The sequence below is a fragment of the Staurois parvus genome, unplaced genomic scaffold, assembly GCF_062004578.1.
Source record: "Staurois parvus isolate SC_StPar_1 unplaced genomic scaffold, SC_StPar_1.0 ptg000449l, whole genome shotgun sequence".
In the NCBI taxonomy this organism is placed as follows: domain Eukaryota; kingdom Metazoa; phylum Chordata; class Amphibia; order Anura; family Ranidae; genus Staurois; species Staurois parvus.
In genome coordinates this window covers 4,004,651-4,018,369 of record NW_028318245.1, presented here as the reverse complement: position 1 = coordinate 4,018,369, position 13,719 = coordinate 4,004,651, and the positions used below count along the sequence as shown (strand labels likewise).

At 46.4% G+C, this 13,719-nt stretch overlaps 1 pseudogene across 1 annotated transcript; it reads left to right on the top strand.

Moving 5' to 3' along the window:
* Nucleotides 1-688: 688 nt before the first annotated feature.
* Nucleotides 689-13,493, top strand: LOC149453374 (uncharacterized; annotated as a pseudogene). Its single transcript, XR_016314701.1, has 7 exons — nucleotides 689-796; nucleotides 2,448-2,567; nucleotides 2,691-2,825; nucleotides 2,912-3,035; nucleotides 3,152-3,249; nucleotides 4,190-4,331; nucleotides 7,217-13,493. The product of XR_016314701.1 is annotated as an uncharacterized LOC149453374 (transcript).
* The last annotated feature ends 226 nt before the right edge of the window (nucleotides 13,494-13,719 follow it).

The window sequence follows — 13,719 nt, the reverse complement described above, 5'->3', positions numbered from 1 at the left end:
AGTGTCAGTGGGAGGAATCATACCCCATCATTGGTGTCAGTGGGAGGAATAGCGCCCCATCGTTGTCAGTGGGCGGAGCTCTTATAGGAAGAGGTGGAGCCTAAAGAGGAAAGGGTGGAGTTTGCAGATAAAGGGGTGGGACACATTTAGATGCGGGGGGGGGGGTGCCCAATTTTAGTCTTGCCTAGGGCAGCACAAAACCAAAATACACCACTGCCTGGTCCTCAAACTATACTGACAAACTGTATGCTTTCACTTTTTGTATTCTTCTACTGGACAAATGTTGCGGCTATTTGCTAACGGTATTCTCGCATCAAAAAAGAAAAACAGTGTATTTTTTTCCAAAATCTTGCGTTTGGAAAAACCGCTGTGCAAACACCGTGTTACATAAAAAATTGCAATACCCACCATTTTATTCTCTAGGGCCTCTGCTAAAAAAAAAAAAAAAAAAAGTAGAATGTTTGGGGGTTCTATGAAATGTTCTATCAAAAAAGCACTGATTTATAACTGTAAAGAAAAAGTGTCAGAATTGGCCTCAAAGTCATGTTATCTTTTAATATTTGCATGCTGAAAAGAGATGGGACTCTACCTTTAATGTCATTACGGGGGAGGGGGGTTTAATAATGCTGAGTGGAACAAAAAGAAAGGTTGTGATGGAGCTGACCCAAGATAGCACAGGGAGGAAGTGATGTAATACAGACAGGAAGTGATGTCAGGTATAAATGGGACGTTCTGGGTGAGAAGTACAGTGGGAGGAAGTAGAGAGGAGACATTGCTGGAACTGGCAGCAGAGGAGGTGATAAGATCTTATTTTATATTTACATTCAGTAACCCCCCCCATCATGTCCGTCCTCTTCCTCCATCATCATGTCCGTCCTCTTCCTCCATTGTCATGTCTGCCCTCTTCTTCCATAATCACTGTGATGTCTTTTATCTCCAACAGATACTGATACACACACATACTGTGTTACTGTACACTATATTTCCAAAAGTATTGGTCTCCAGCCTTTCCACGCACATGACCTTTAATGGCCCCCCAGTCTTAGTCCATAGGGTTCAATATTGAGTTGGCCCCGCCCTTTGCAGCTATAACAGCTTGAACTCTTCTGGGAAGGCCGTCCACAAGGTTTAGGAGGGTGTCTATGGGAAGGTTGGACCATTCTTCCAGAAGCACATTTGTCAGGTCAGGCACTGATGTCGGGGGAGGAGGCTTGGCTCGAAGTCTCCGCTCTAATTCATCCCAAAGGTGTTCTATGGGGTTGAAGTCAGGCCAGTCAAGTTCCTCTACCCCAAACTGGCTCCTCCATGTCTTTATGGACCTTGCTTTGTGCACTGGTGCGCAGTCATGTTGGAACAGGAAGGGGTCATCCCCAAACATCTCCCACAAAGTTGGGAGCATGAAATTGTCCAAAATATCGCCATAAGAGTTTCCTTCAATGGAACTAGGGGGCCAAGCCCAACCCCTGAAAAACACCCCCACACCATAATCCCTCCTGCACCAAACTTTACACTTGGTACAATGCAGTCAGGCAAGTACCGTTCTCCTGGCCACCGCCAAACCCAGACACATCCATCGGATTGCCAGACAGAGAAACGTGATTGGTTCCTCCAGAGAACACGTCTCCACTGCTCTAGAGTCCAGTGGCGGTGTGCTTTACACCACGGAGTCCGACGCTTTGCATTGCACTTAGTGATGGAAGGCTTGGATGCAGCTGCTCGGCCATGGAAACCCATTCCATGAAGCTCTCTACGCACTGTTGTTGTGCTCATCTGAAGGCCACACCAAGTTTGGAGGTCTTTAGCTATTGACTCTGCAGACAGTTGGCGACTTCTGTGACGTGGCCTACCAGCATGCACTGACCCCGCTCTGTCATGTGATGTGGCCTACCACTTGGTGGCTGAGTTGCTGTTGTTCCCAGTTGCTTCCACTTTGTTATAATCCCACTAACAGTTGAGCGTGGAATATTTAGTAGCCAGGAAATGTCACGGATAGATTTATTGCACAAGTGACCACCTATCATGGGACCACGCTTGGAGTCACTGAGGTCCTGAGAGCGACCCATTCTTTCACCAATATTTGTAGAAGCAGTCTGCATGCCTAGAGGCTTGATTGTATACACCTGTGTCCATGGAGGGGATTGGAACACCTGAATCACATGATTTGGAGGGGATTATTTTTGGCATTATAGTGTGTGTATATATATATATATATTGTCACCACAAATAGAATTTCGTATTAATAATAATGTTAAATATATATTTTAAACCTATTATATGACCTCGCATATATTGGCCTACTTATAAAGCACTGAATGTGACTTTCACCAAACATTCACTGGTGGCGATTGAATCACTGTCTTTTAAAATACATTCACGGGCAGTTTCATCTACAGAGAATGGGAATGTGTTATAATGACCAACAAGGCTGTTATATGATCTGTCTATAGAGATCAGAGTCTTCTATGGATCACATGATCACATCAGTGAGGATGGAGGAGGACCCGAGTCACATGACTGAGAGGATATTGGACCTCATCCTGGAGATCATCTACCTGCTGACCGGAGAGGTGAGGAGGATTCTGGGAGGTCACAGGACATAACTCTCATTTCTATTAATAAAACACAGACCTGACCGGAGAGGTGAGGAGGATTCTGGGAGGTCACATGACATTGTTTTTTTTTCAAAACAGGATTTTCCTCCAGTGAAGTCTGCTGACCATTTAACCATCACAGTTCCTCCACCTCATTCCCTGAAACTCAAGAGAAACAATGACAAGAAGATTCTAGAAGTCACCCAGAAGATCATTGATCTGCTGACAGGAGAGGTGAGCGGTGCCAGGAATTCTGGGACATTCTCCAGTAACAGACAAGGGATGTGTCTGGATGGTGACTGTATCATTGTGTGTGTCAGGTTCCTATAAGGTGTCAGGATGTCACTGTCTATTTCTCCATGGAGGAGTGGGAGTATTTAGAAGGACACAAGGACCTCTACAAGGACGTCATGATGGAGAATCAGCCGCCCCTCACATCACCGGGTAAGAGGAGACTTTATTGTAAAGGAGAGAGCAGTACGGAGGGTCCACCTAGATCCCCCATCATCTGATAAACACATAGAAACAATGGATTCAGTCAGTGTGTGTGTTTCCTACAGATGGATCCAGTCATGGGAACCCACCAGAGAGATGTCCCCGTCCTCTGTATTCCTGGGATTCCACACAGGAAGATCACACCATCCCTCACCATCATCAGGTAGATGGATCCAGTAATAGGAACCCACCAGAGAGATGTCCCCGTCCTCTGTATTCCCAGGGTTCCACACAGGAAGGTCACACCATCCCTCACCATCAGGTAGATGGATCCAGTCATGGGAAGCCACCAGAGAGATGTCCCCATCCTCTGTATTCCCGGGATTCCACACAAGAGGGTCATACCATCCCTCACCATCATCAGGTAGATGGATCCAGTAATGGGAACCCACCAGAGAGATGTCCCTGTCCTCTGTATTCCCGGGATTCCACACAGGAGGGTCATACCATCCCTCACAATCATCAGGTAGATGGATCCAGTAATGGGAACCCACCAGAGAGATTTCCCCGGCCTCTGTATTCCCAGGACTCCACACATGAAGGTCACACCATCCCCCACCATCATCAGGTATGGAACACAGAAGTGATTCACAACTTTGTGAGAGAATATTCTTTGTAGTTTATTGTTTTATCATTTAATTTTAAATCTAAAGCAATGTCTTTTTCTCTAGTCTCAGGTTTCCAGTCCCCCTTAGAAAGCTTCCAAATTACAAGGTTGGAAGAACCTCCAAGTGTCAATGTGTTTTATTTATCAACATAGATATCTTTCTTCTGGGTCTTTGATATATTTACTTGACACCATGGGTATTCCTCTACCTTCTGTTCCTTCAACATTGGGTGTATTCTAAATGACATGGTGCTGTCCTTTTCTCCCATGGGTCCAAGCTGGTGTAATGCCATGCTCCCCAAGGTGTGAAGGCTTGGCTACTTTATCTCAGAGGAACTGGGTGGAAGATCTGATTTTGCTCTGCTGCAGGTCATTTACACCTCTTGGTCTTGTGCCTCCCCTGACTGATGCGCTTTTTTCACATTTACGTACATACACAAAAACAAAAATGCACTTAATGATGTATGATATCTTAATGTATCATTTTGGAGTTTAGAGTGAAGAGCTGATCAATATAGAAGGTGAGGTTAAGGAGCAAGAAGCGCAGATGTGTGTGAGGGGTGATCAGACGTCCAAGGAGGAGGTTGGGATGGAGAAGAAAAGTGAACAGGGTCAAAGTTTTCCACCTATCAACACAAGTAAGTAACAGACATTATGGAGGTTATTTACTAATACTAGAGAGCGGGCCCGGACTGGCCTTAGGGCACACCAGGAAATTTCATGGTGGGCCGGGACCGCTGGGCCACATATCTTTGGGCTCAAAGCAGCTGCTGGCCAGTCCATTCAGTTCAGACATCAAGGCCGCCGGGCTGCATGTCCTCAGTGCTTAAAGCAAAGCAACCACCCACCCGGCCTCTCCATGGCTGGTCGGCCCATTCAGTTCAACCGTTGGGGCCGTGGAGGTGGTAGCTATAGGTCAGCTGACCTTGAAGAGGGAGGAGCTGGAGGACACCCAATGGCATGATAGGTGTCAATGCTGCCGCCTGCCACAGACACCATGAGCCAAGGAGAGAAAGTGCAGATAACTGTTAGAAAAAGAGACAATTTGTGAGTTTAACTCCTTTGAGTGCTGAGCTCTGTGTCCAATGCTGGCATGCTGCCCTCACTTTACCTCCTGTTATCCTCTGCTCAATATATGCAGTAACCTCTAGTAACCAATAAGTGATCAGTAATGATGTGCAGTAACCTCTAGCAACCAATCAGTGATCGGTAATGATGTGAAGCAACCTCTAGCAACCAGTCAGTGAGATGTAATGATGTGCAGCAACCAATCAGTGAGATGTAATGATGTGCAGCAACCTCTGGCAACCAGTGAGATGTAATGATGTGCAGCAACCTCTAGCAACCAGTGAGATGTAATGATGTGCAGCAACCTCTAGCAACCAATCAGTGAGATGTAATGATGTGCAGCAACCTCTAGCAACCAATCAGCGAGATGTAATGATGTGCAGCAACCTCTAGCAACCAATCACTGAGATGTAATGATGTGCAGTAACCTCTAGCTACTGATCAGTGATCAGTAATGATGTGAAGCAACCTTTAGCAACCAGTCAGTGAGATGTAATGATGTGCAGCAACCAATCAGCGAGATGTAATGATGTGCAGCAACCTCTAGCAACCAATCACTGAGATGTAATGATGTGCAGTAACCTCTAGCTACTGATCAGTGATCAGTAATGATGTGAAGCAACCTTTAGCAACCAGTCAGTGAGATGTAATGATGTGCAGCAACCAATCAGTGAGATGTAATGATGTGCAGCAACCTCTGGCAACCAGTGAGATGTAATGATGTGCAGCAACCTCTAGCAACCAGTGAGATGTAATGATGTGCAGCAACCTCTAGCAACCAATCAGTGAGATGTAATGATGTGCAGCAACCTCTAGCAACCAATCAGCGAGATGTAATGATGTGCAGCAACCTCTAGCTACTGATCAGTAATGATGTGAAGCAACCTTTAGCAACCAGTCAGTGAGATGTAATGATGTGCAGCAACCAATCAGTGAGATGTAATGATGTGCAGCAACCTCTTGCAACCAGTGATCAGTAATGATGTGCAGCAACCTCTAGCAACCAATCGGTGACCTGTAGGGATGTGCAGTAACCTCTAACAACTAGTAAGTGAGCCAGAGTGATGTGCAGTACCCTCTAGCAACCAGTTAGTGAGCGGTAATGATGTTCAGTAACTTCTACGAACCAGTCAGTGAGCAATAGTGTTGTGCAGTAACCTCTAGCAACCAATCCTCAAGCAGGAATGATGTGCTGTAACCTCCAGCAGCCAATCGCTGCCTGATCTGCCACAGTAAACTGATTTTAAGTCTAGCAGCTATTAATTGTATGTCTCAGAGCAGGTGGACAGTGAAATTGCATAGGGGAGGGGTGGGGGGCGGAAAAATGTTTGGTTCAATTCATATTAACCACTTGCTGACCAGTCAGGTTCCTGGCACATCACCATCACTGGGGGTCACAAACCAAGCCCATAATATTTAGTATTTTCTGCCTGTTGGCCTTAATCCTTTCAGAATTCTGTTTTTCTTTCTGGTCATTTGTTCGGGCTTGCACAGTGTGTACAGGAGAAAGTGCAGCTACATCAAGCTCTACCTTTGACTTTTTCCAGTTTCTGGCTTTTTAGAGGCAAGAGATAAATCCAGAATTCCAATGCTGTGACACCCAATGAACTACAGGAGAATGGGAGTTTATATACTGGGTACAAAAACCTATTTTTGTTGACATGACCAAAGATGTCCTTACATTTCAACCTAATGCTCATAGCAAACAGGGTGAAGATGTTGAAAACCATATGGTAGACCAATCTCCAGTCTTCCTTAGATATATTTTATCTTTGTTTTGCCACATTACTCAATGTTTCCAAGAAATGAGGTGGAAACGTTGTACACCATATGAAAGGTCCATCTCCATTCCTCACTGTAATGTCATGTTCCCAACAAATGAGGAGGAGATACTGGACACCATATGAAAGGTCCATCTCCATTCCTCAATATAACGTCATGTTCCCAACAAATGAGGAGGAGATACTGGACACCATATGAAAGGTCCATCTCCGTTCCTCAATATAACGTCATGTTCCCAACAAATGAGGAGGAGATACTGGACACCATATGAAAGGTCCATCCCCATTCCTCAATAGAACGTCATGTTCCCAACAAATGAGGAGGAGATACTGGACACCATATGAAAGGTCCATCTCCGTTCCTCAATATAACGTCATGTTCCCAACAAATGAGGAGAAGATACTGGACACCATATGAAAGGTCCATCTCCGTTCCTCAATATAACGTCATGTTCCCAACAAATGAGGAGGAGATACTGGACACCATATGAAAGGTCCATCTCCATTCCTCAATATAACGTCATGTTCCCAACAAATGAGGAGGAGATACTGGACACCATATGGAAGGTCCATTTCCATTACTCCGAATAGCCATCATTAGTGGAAACTGTTGACTGCTATGACATGACTCCTATGACTGTCCTATTTACATTTCTTCCATTTCTCTCCATCAGATGGTGCTGATGTCAGTAATTCCTCGGAGAGACGTCTTCTATTATCTGCTGATTGGAAGTCAGAAGATAATTCCATCACGCAGGATTCTCCAGGAGTGAATCCAAATACACCCAATATCCATCACAGACCTTCCTGTCCGGAGACATCAATGGATCCCTCTGATCAGGGGGAATCTTCTGACCAATCACATACTAGGAGTGCAAATGTCCATTTAGGATTTCACACTGCAGATAGACCAACAGATCCATCTGATCCCAAGGAATCTTCCGCACCCCATGAAGGAGCTCACCAAGGGGACAATCTATTCTCATGTTCAGTCTGTGGGAAACATTTCACTGAAAACAAAAATTTTTTTAAACACCAGAGAATTCACACTGGCGAGCGTCTTTATCCATGTTCAGAGTGTGTGAAATGTTTCACTCGGAAAGCAGCACTCACAGAACACCAGCGATTTCACACAGGAGAGCGTGTTTTCCATTGTTCAGAGTGCGGGAAATATTTCACTAAGAAAAGGGATTTTACGGAACACCAGAGAATGCACACAGGAGAGCGCCCCTTTCTCTGTTCAGAGTGTGGAAAATGTTTTTCTTCAAAAGGATACTTTCAAAAACACCAGAAAGTTCACACTGGTGAGCGTCCCCATTCCTGCTCGAAGTGTGGGAAAGGTTTCACTCGGAAAGGAGCACTTAATAAACACATGAGTGTTCACACGGGTGAGCGTCCTTTCCCTTGTTCAGAGTGTGAGAAAAGCTTTATTCATAAAGGAAAACTTATCTTACACCAGCGAATTCACACGGGCGCGCATTTTTTCCCTTGTTCAGAGTGTGGGAAGTCCTTTATTGAAAAAGAAAAACTTATTCTGCACCAGAGAACGCACACGGGCGAGCGCCCTTTTTCCTGTTCAGAGTGCGGGAAATGTTTTGCTCAGAAAACCCCCCTTGTTGTACACCAGAGAATTCACACGGGAGAGCGTCCCTATTCGTGTACAGAGTGCGGGAAACGTTTCACTGAGAAGGGAAAACTTATCGAACACCACAGGAGTCACACGGGTGAGCGTCCCTATTCTTGTACTGAGTGCGGGAAATGTTTCACTCGGAAAGGAAACCTTGCTGCACACAAAAGAAGACACGCTGTGGAGCATCCTCACTGTGTTCAGAGTGCGGGAAATGTTCGACAAGAGAAAGAAGCCTAAGGAAGGCACCTGCTGATGCTTTTTGAGAAACGCACAATGGTTTTTAACAGGTGGAGCTCTTTGTGATAATAAGGGGGACGTCCTGACAAAAGTGACCTTTCACTCCTAGGTTGAGTTTGATGGTCCCAGTCTTCTCTTGAGTTCTATTGTTTGGGGACCCCCGGTGCTGGAACGTGCCTGGCACAGTGGAGTGGAGTGGTAGGCCCTCAATGGCTATGCAGACTCGGGAACCTAAAGATCTAAGAATCCCCAGGAACAACTTCAACCCCACAAGCCTCATATTTGCCATGGAAGGGAGTAGATAGCCCCAAGTGGTGTACAATCCCCACCACAGGACGAAGTGTGACCATTTATTTCCATGGTGTCCATGGACCCCGCATTCACTATACCTGCTCTCCCCGGACCCCGCATTCACTATATCTGCTCTCTACGGACCCCGCGTTCACTATATCCGCTCTCCCCGGACCCCGCGTTCATTATATCTGCTCTCCCCGGACCCCGCGTTCACTATATCCGCTCTCCCCGGACCCCGCGTTCACTGTATCCGCTCTCCCCGGACCCCGCGTTCACTATATCTGCTCTCTACGGACCCCGCGTTCACTATATCCGCTCTCCCCGGACCCCGCATTCACTATATCTGCTCTCTACGGACCCCGCGTTCACTATATCCGCTCTCCCCGGACCCCGCGTTCACTATATCCGCTCTCCCCGGACCCCGCGTTCACTATATCCGCTCTCCCCGGACCCCACGTTCACTGTATCCGCTCTCCCCGGACCCCGCGTTCACTGTATCCGCTCTCCCCGGACCCCGCGTTCACTGTATCCGCTCTCCCCGGACCCCGCGTTCACTGTATCCGCTCTCCCCGGACCCCGCGTTCACTATATCCGCTCTCCCCGGACCCCGCGTTCACTATATCCTGTCTCCCCGGACCCCGCATTCACTGTATCCACTCTCCCCGGACCCCGCATTCAGTGTATCCGCTCTCCCCGGACCCCGCATTCAGTGTATCCGCTCTCCCTGGACCCCGCATTCAGTGTATCCGCTCTCCCCGGACCGCGCATTCACTATATCCGCTCTCCCCGGACACTGCATTCACTATATCCGCTATATCGAGCTCCATTTGTGGGAAAAAAAAGACGTAAAATTCATTTGGGTGCAGCGTTGCATGACCGTGCAATTGTCCGTTAAAGTAACGCAGCGCCGTAATGCAAAAAATGGCCTGGTCAGGAAGTGGAGGCGGAATCCTCTGGAGGGCGAGGGGTTAACAATCTTTGCTGCAGATTCCTACCTGTTGTTATTCTGCAGAAATAGCTGTTTGGGCCACTGGCAATAGCTGTTTTTTCCCAAATAGTGGAGAGGCTGCCCGTCCCCACAAGAACCAGTCCATACATGTTGGCTCCAATAACTCGGTCTAGGGCTGGGGTCAGCAACCAGTAGATCTTGGCCAGGTCACTGGTAGATCTTGGTCGGGGCTCGTTGACCCGCCATCCCAGAGCATCAAACCGAGTGGAATGCAGAAGGACTACTTGTAAAGTTAGAGCTGGAGTAAGCAGCAAGAGCCGCATAAGTCGGTGTCTCCTCTCTAGCGTCGGCTCCTATGCCCTGTCATGGTGGGCGGGTGCAGAACCTGCCAAGCATGACCCATTCAAGTGAATGAGGCTGCTCTTCAAGAGCCCTGCAAACTTGTGCAGCACAGCAAACAAGGGGTTAAATAGGCAGCGTTGTGATGCTTTCTCACCACCTGCTTTAGGCCCTTGGACCCCACAGAAGCATGCAGCTGCTGGGCGCTTAAAGAGTGGCCCATTTAATTGAATGGGTCTCGGTTGACAGGCTGTAGCACCCGCCAAAAGCAACAGGAGGCGTAATGCCTGCTGCAGCATGTGCCTCAGCAGCTAAAGGGGGTAGGGATTTGGGGATGGTAAAACTGTGGTTCAACCGCAGGGTTTTACACACACACACACACCTCCCCTCAAACTTTACATGTGAACAAGCCCTTAGGGTGCCACTGCCGATGACAACTAAGGGCTCATTCACAGGCGCAGTAGGCACTGCCGTTCTTCTGTGCATTTGACAGCTGATGAGGAGGCGATATGTTGCCCCTCAGCCCCTGATTTAAACCCATGATTGTTGTGCAACGCCCGCAATTGTGTCACGGTAGTACGGCAATTAGAGGTTTAAATCCGGTATGAGGAGGCAATGCTGTGCCCGGAGATCTTTGACTTCTCCCATGATGTTCAGGTAGACCTCCACCTCTTTAAGGTTGCCTACCCCTGGTCTAGGGAATGTCTTTTTGATATTTATTGTTTGGCAAACTTTGAAACAGGAGATGGGTGAGGCCATGGGATACTCCAAATTGCTTGCACAACAAACTGGAAGACACTTTTCTCTAGACTCACTCTCCAGAATTCTGCTGAGGACAGTGGAATGGTCAGTACTCTGAGAGTCTCAGTCCAAGCTACCATCTCAAAAGCACACAATAACCAGGGATCACATTTCAGGGTCAGTACTCACAAGTCCTCAAGACAGATGCACATCTTCCAGCTTCCTCCCGAGACAATCCTGCTCCAGACCAGATCCCTTCTGTAATGGTTGTGCGCATTAGACCCATGAAAGATGTAGGTGGCATCCATCTTGTTTAGGTCGCAAGTCTTCCATGCCATATTGTCAGGAGAAATGGTCAATGTGTCATTTTTCTCTCTTCCCCTCCCACCTCCTTTGAGCTCATCCAAATCTTAGTTGCTGTCAGACACCCCTTATCAGCCTGGTAGTAGGACTAGCAAAATCTAGCCCCCAATATACATCACAAGGCCCATAAAAGGGTCTGATGTAGCCACTTCAATGACTGGAAAGTTACCAGATATTGAGTCATAGATTCCTGTAACAGCAAATGCTGGGTGCAATAACTAAAAGCAAGTCATATGCATGCACACAATCAACAGGCAGTCACACAGGTACCTTTTAATCAGCATTTACACCATTACATATTCTACGCATGTGAAAGACCCTCTACCCAATGAACACCTGCCCTGGCATACAGTGGGGCAAAAAAGTATTTAGTCAGGCACCAATTGTGCAAGTTCTCCCACTTAAAAAGATGAGAGAGGCCTGTAATTTATTTGCAAATTATGGTGGAAAATAAGTATTTGGTCACCTACAAACAAGCAAGATTTCTGGCTCTCACAGACCTGTACCTTCTTTTTCAAGAGGCTCCTCTGTCCTGCACTCATTACCTATATCAATGGCACCTGTTTGAACTTGTTATCAGTTTAAAAGATGCCTGTCCACAACCTCAAGCAGTCACACTCCAAACTCCACTATGGTGAAGACCATAGAGCTGTCGAAGGACACCAGAAACAAAATTGTAGACCTGCACCAGGCTGGGAAGACTGAATCAGCAATAGGCAAGCAGCTTGGTGTGAACAAATCAACTGTGGGAGCAATAATTAGAAAATGGAAGACATACAAGACCACTGATAATCTCCCTCGATCTGGGGCTCCACGCAAGATCTCACCCCGTGGGGTCAAAATGATCACAAGAATGGTGAGCAAAAATCCCAGGACCACACGGGGGGACCTAGTGAATGACCTGCAGAAAGCTGGCACCAACGTAACAAAGGCTACCATCAGTAACATACTACGCCGCCAGAGACTCAGATCCTGCAGTGCCAGACGTGTCCCCCTGCTTAAGCCAGTACATGTCCGGGCCCGTCTGAAGTTTGCTAGAGAGCATTTGGATGATCCAGAAGAGGATTGGGAGAATGTCATATGGTCAGATGAAACCAAAATAGAACTGTTTGGTAGAAACACAACTCGTCGTGTTTGGAGGAGAGAAAATGCTGAGTTGGATCCAAAGAACACCATACCTACTGTGAAGCATGTGGGTGGCAACATCATGCTTTGGGGCTGTTTCTCCGCAAAGGGACCAGGACGACTGATCCATGTACAGGACAGAATGAATGGGGCCATATATCGTGAGATTTTGAGTGCAAACCTCCTTCCATCAGCAAGGGCATTGAAGATGAAACGTGGCTGGGTCTTCCAACATGACAATGATCCCAAACATACTACCCGGGCAACGAAGGAGTGGCTTCGTAAGAAGCATTTCAAGATCCTGGAGTGGCCTAGCCAGTCTCCAGATCTCAACCCCATAGAAAACCTTTGGAGGGAGTTGAAAGTCCATGTTGCCCAGAGACAGCCCCAAAACATCACTGGTCTAGAGGAGATCTGCATGGAGGAATGGGCCAACATACCAGCAATAGTGTGTGCAAAGTTTGTGAAGACTTACAGGAAACGTTTGACCTCTGTCATTGCCAACAAAGGATATATAACAAAGTATTGAGATGAACTTTTGATATTATTATTATACAGTATTTATAAAGCGCCAATAGTTCGCTCAGCGCTGTATATTACAGAGGGGGACAGAACATGTGACAGAACAATACCAATACAATGCAAAACATGAGGGGATTGAGGGCCCTGCTCTTTCGAGCTTACAATCTAGGAGATATTGACCAAATACTTATTTTCCACCATAATTTGCAAATAAATTCTTTCCAAATCAGCCAATGTGATTGTCTGGATTTTTTTTCTCATTTTGTCTCTCATAGTTGAGGTCTACCTATGATGCCAATTACAGGCCTCACTCATCTTTTTAAGTGGGAGAACTTGCAAAATTGGTGGCTGACTAAATACTTTTTTGCCCCACTGTATAAGAAACTGGATTTGAGACTTGGTCATAAATGTGGTGACCTCCCAGCAACCAGCCCTTAAACCGGATGATTGGTAAGATGGTCTTTTGTCAACACCCGTTTGACACCACAGAAAAAGGAAATGTCAGGACCTTTTGACAGCTCTCGTGTACCGTCAACGAAGGAAAGTCTGTCAAGTTTTGAGAGCTGATAACACATTGCTTATTGACTGAACTCTGCTAAAACGAAGGACCTTGCAAGTATTCTTCATGTTCAACTACTTTTTAATTCTCTGTTGCTTTATTGTTTTTTTCTTTGTAACACCCTTTTTTTACGTAAATATTTTATTGGCACCATTTTGACCTTTTCATGATTAAACCCTATTTTGGAAAGTGTGGAAATTGTCTCTAACTGTGCTAATGCAAACTAAAAGAATCCCTGTCTCTCGAAGAGTGCTGTTGTATATGACAAATCTTTGAATATACCTGTCTGCGGTGACAATGTGCGTGCAGACGTTTATTTTTCATATTAGTTCTTGCTACGATGCTGAGTCTCCTCCTTCTCAGTCAAGAGGTGGTGGTGGCTTAAAGAGTTAACTGCTTAATGGCTGCTGGCACCTAG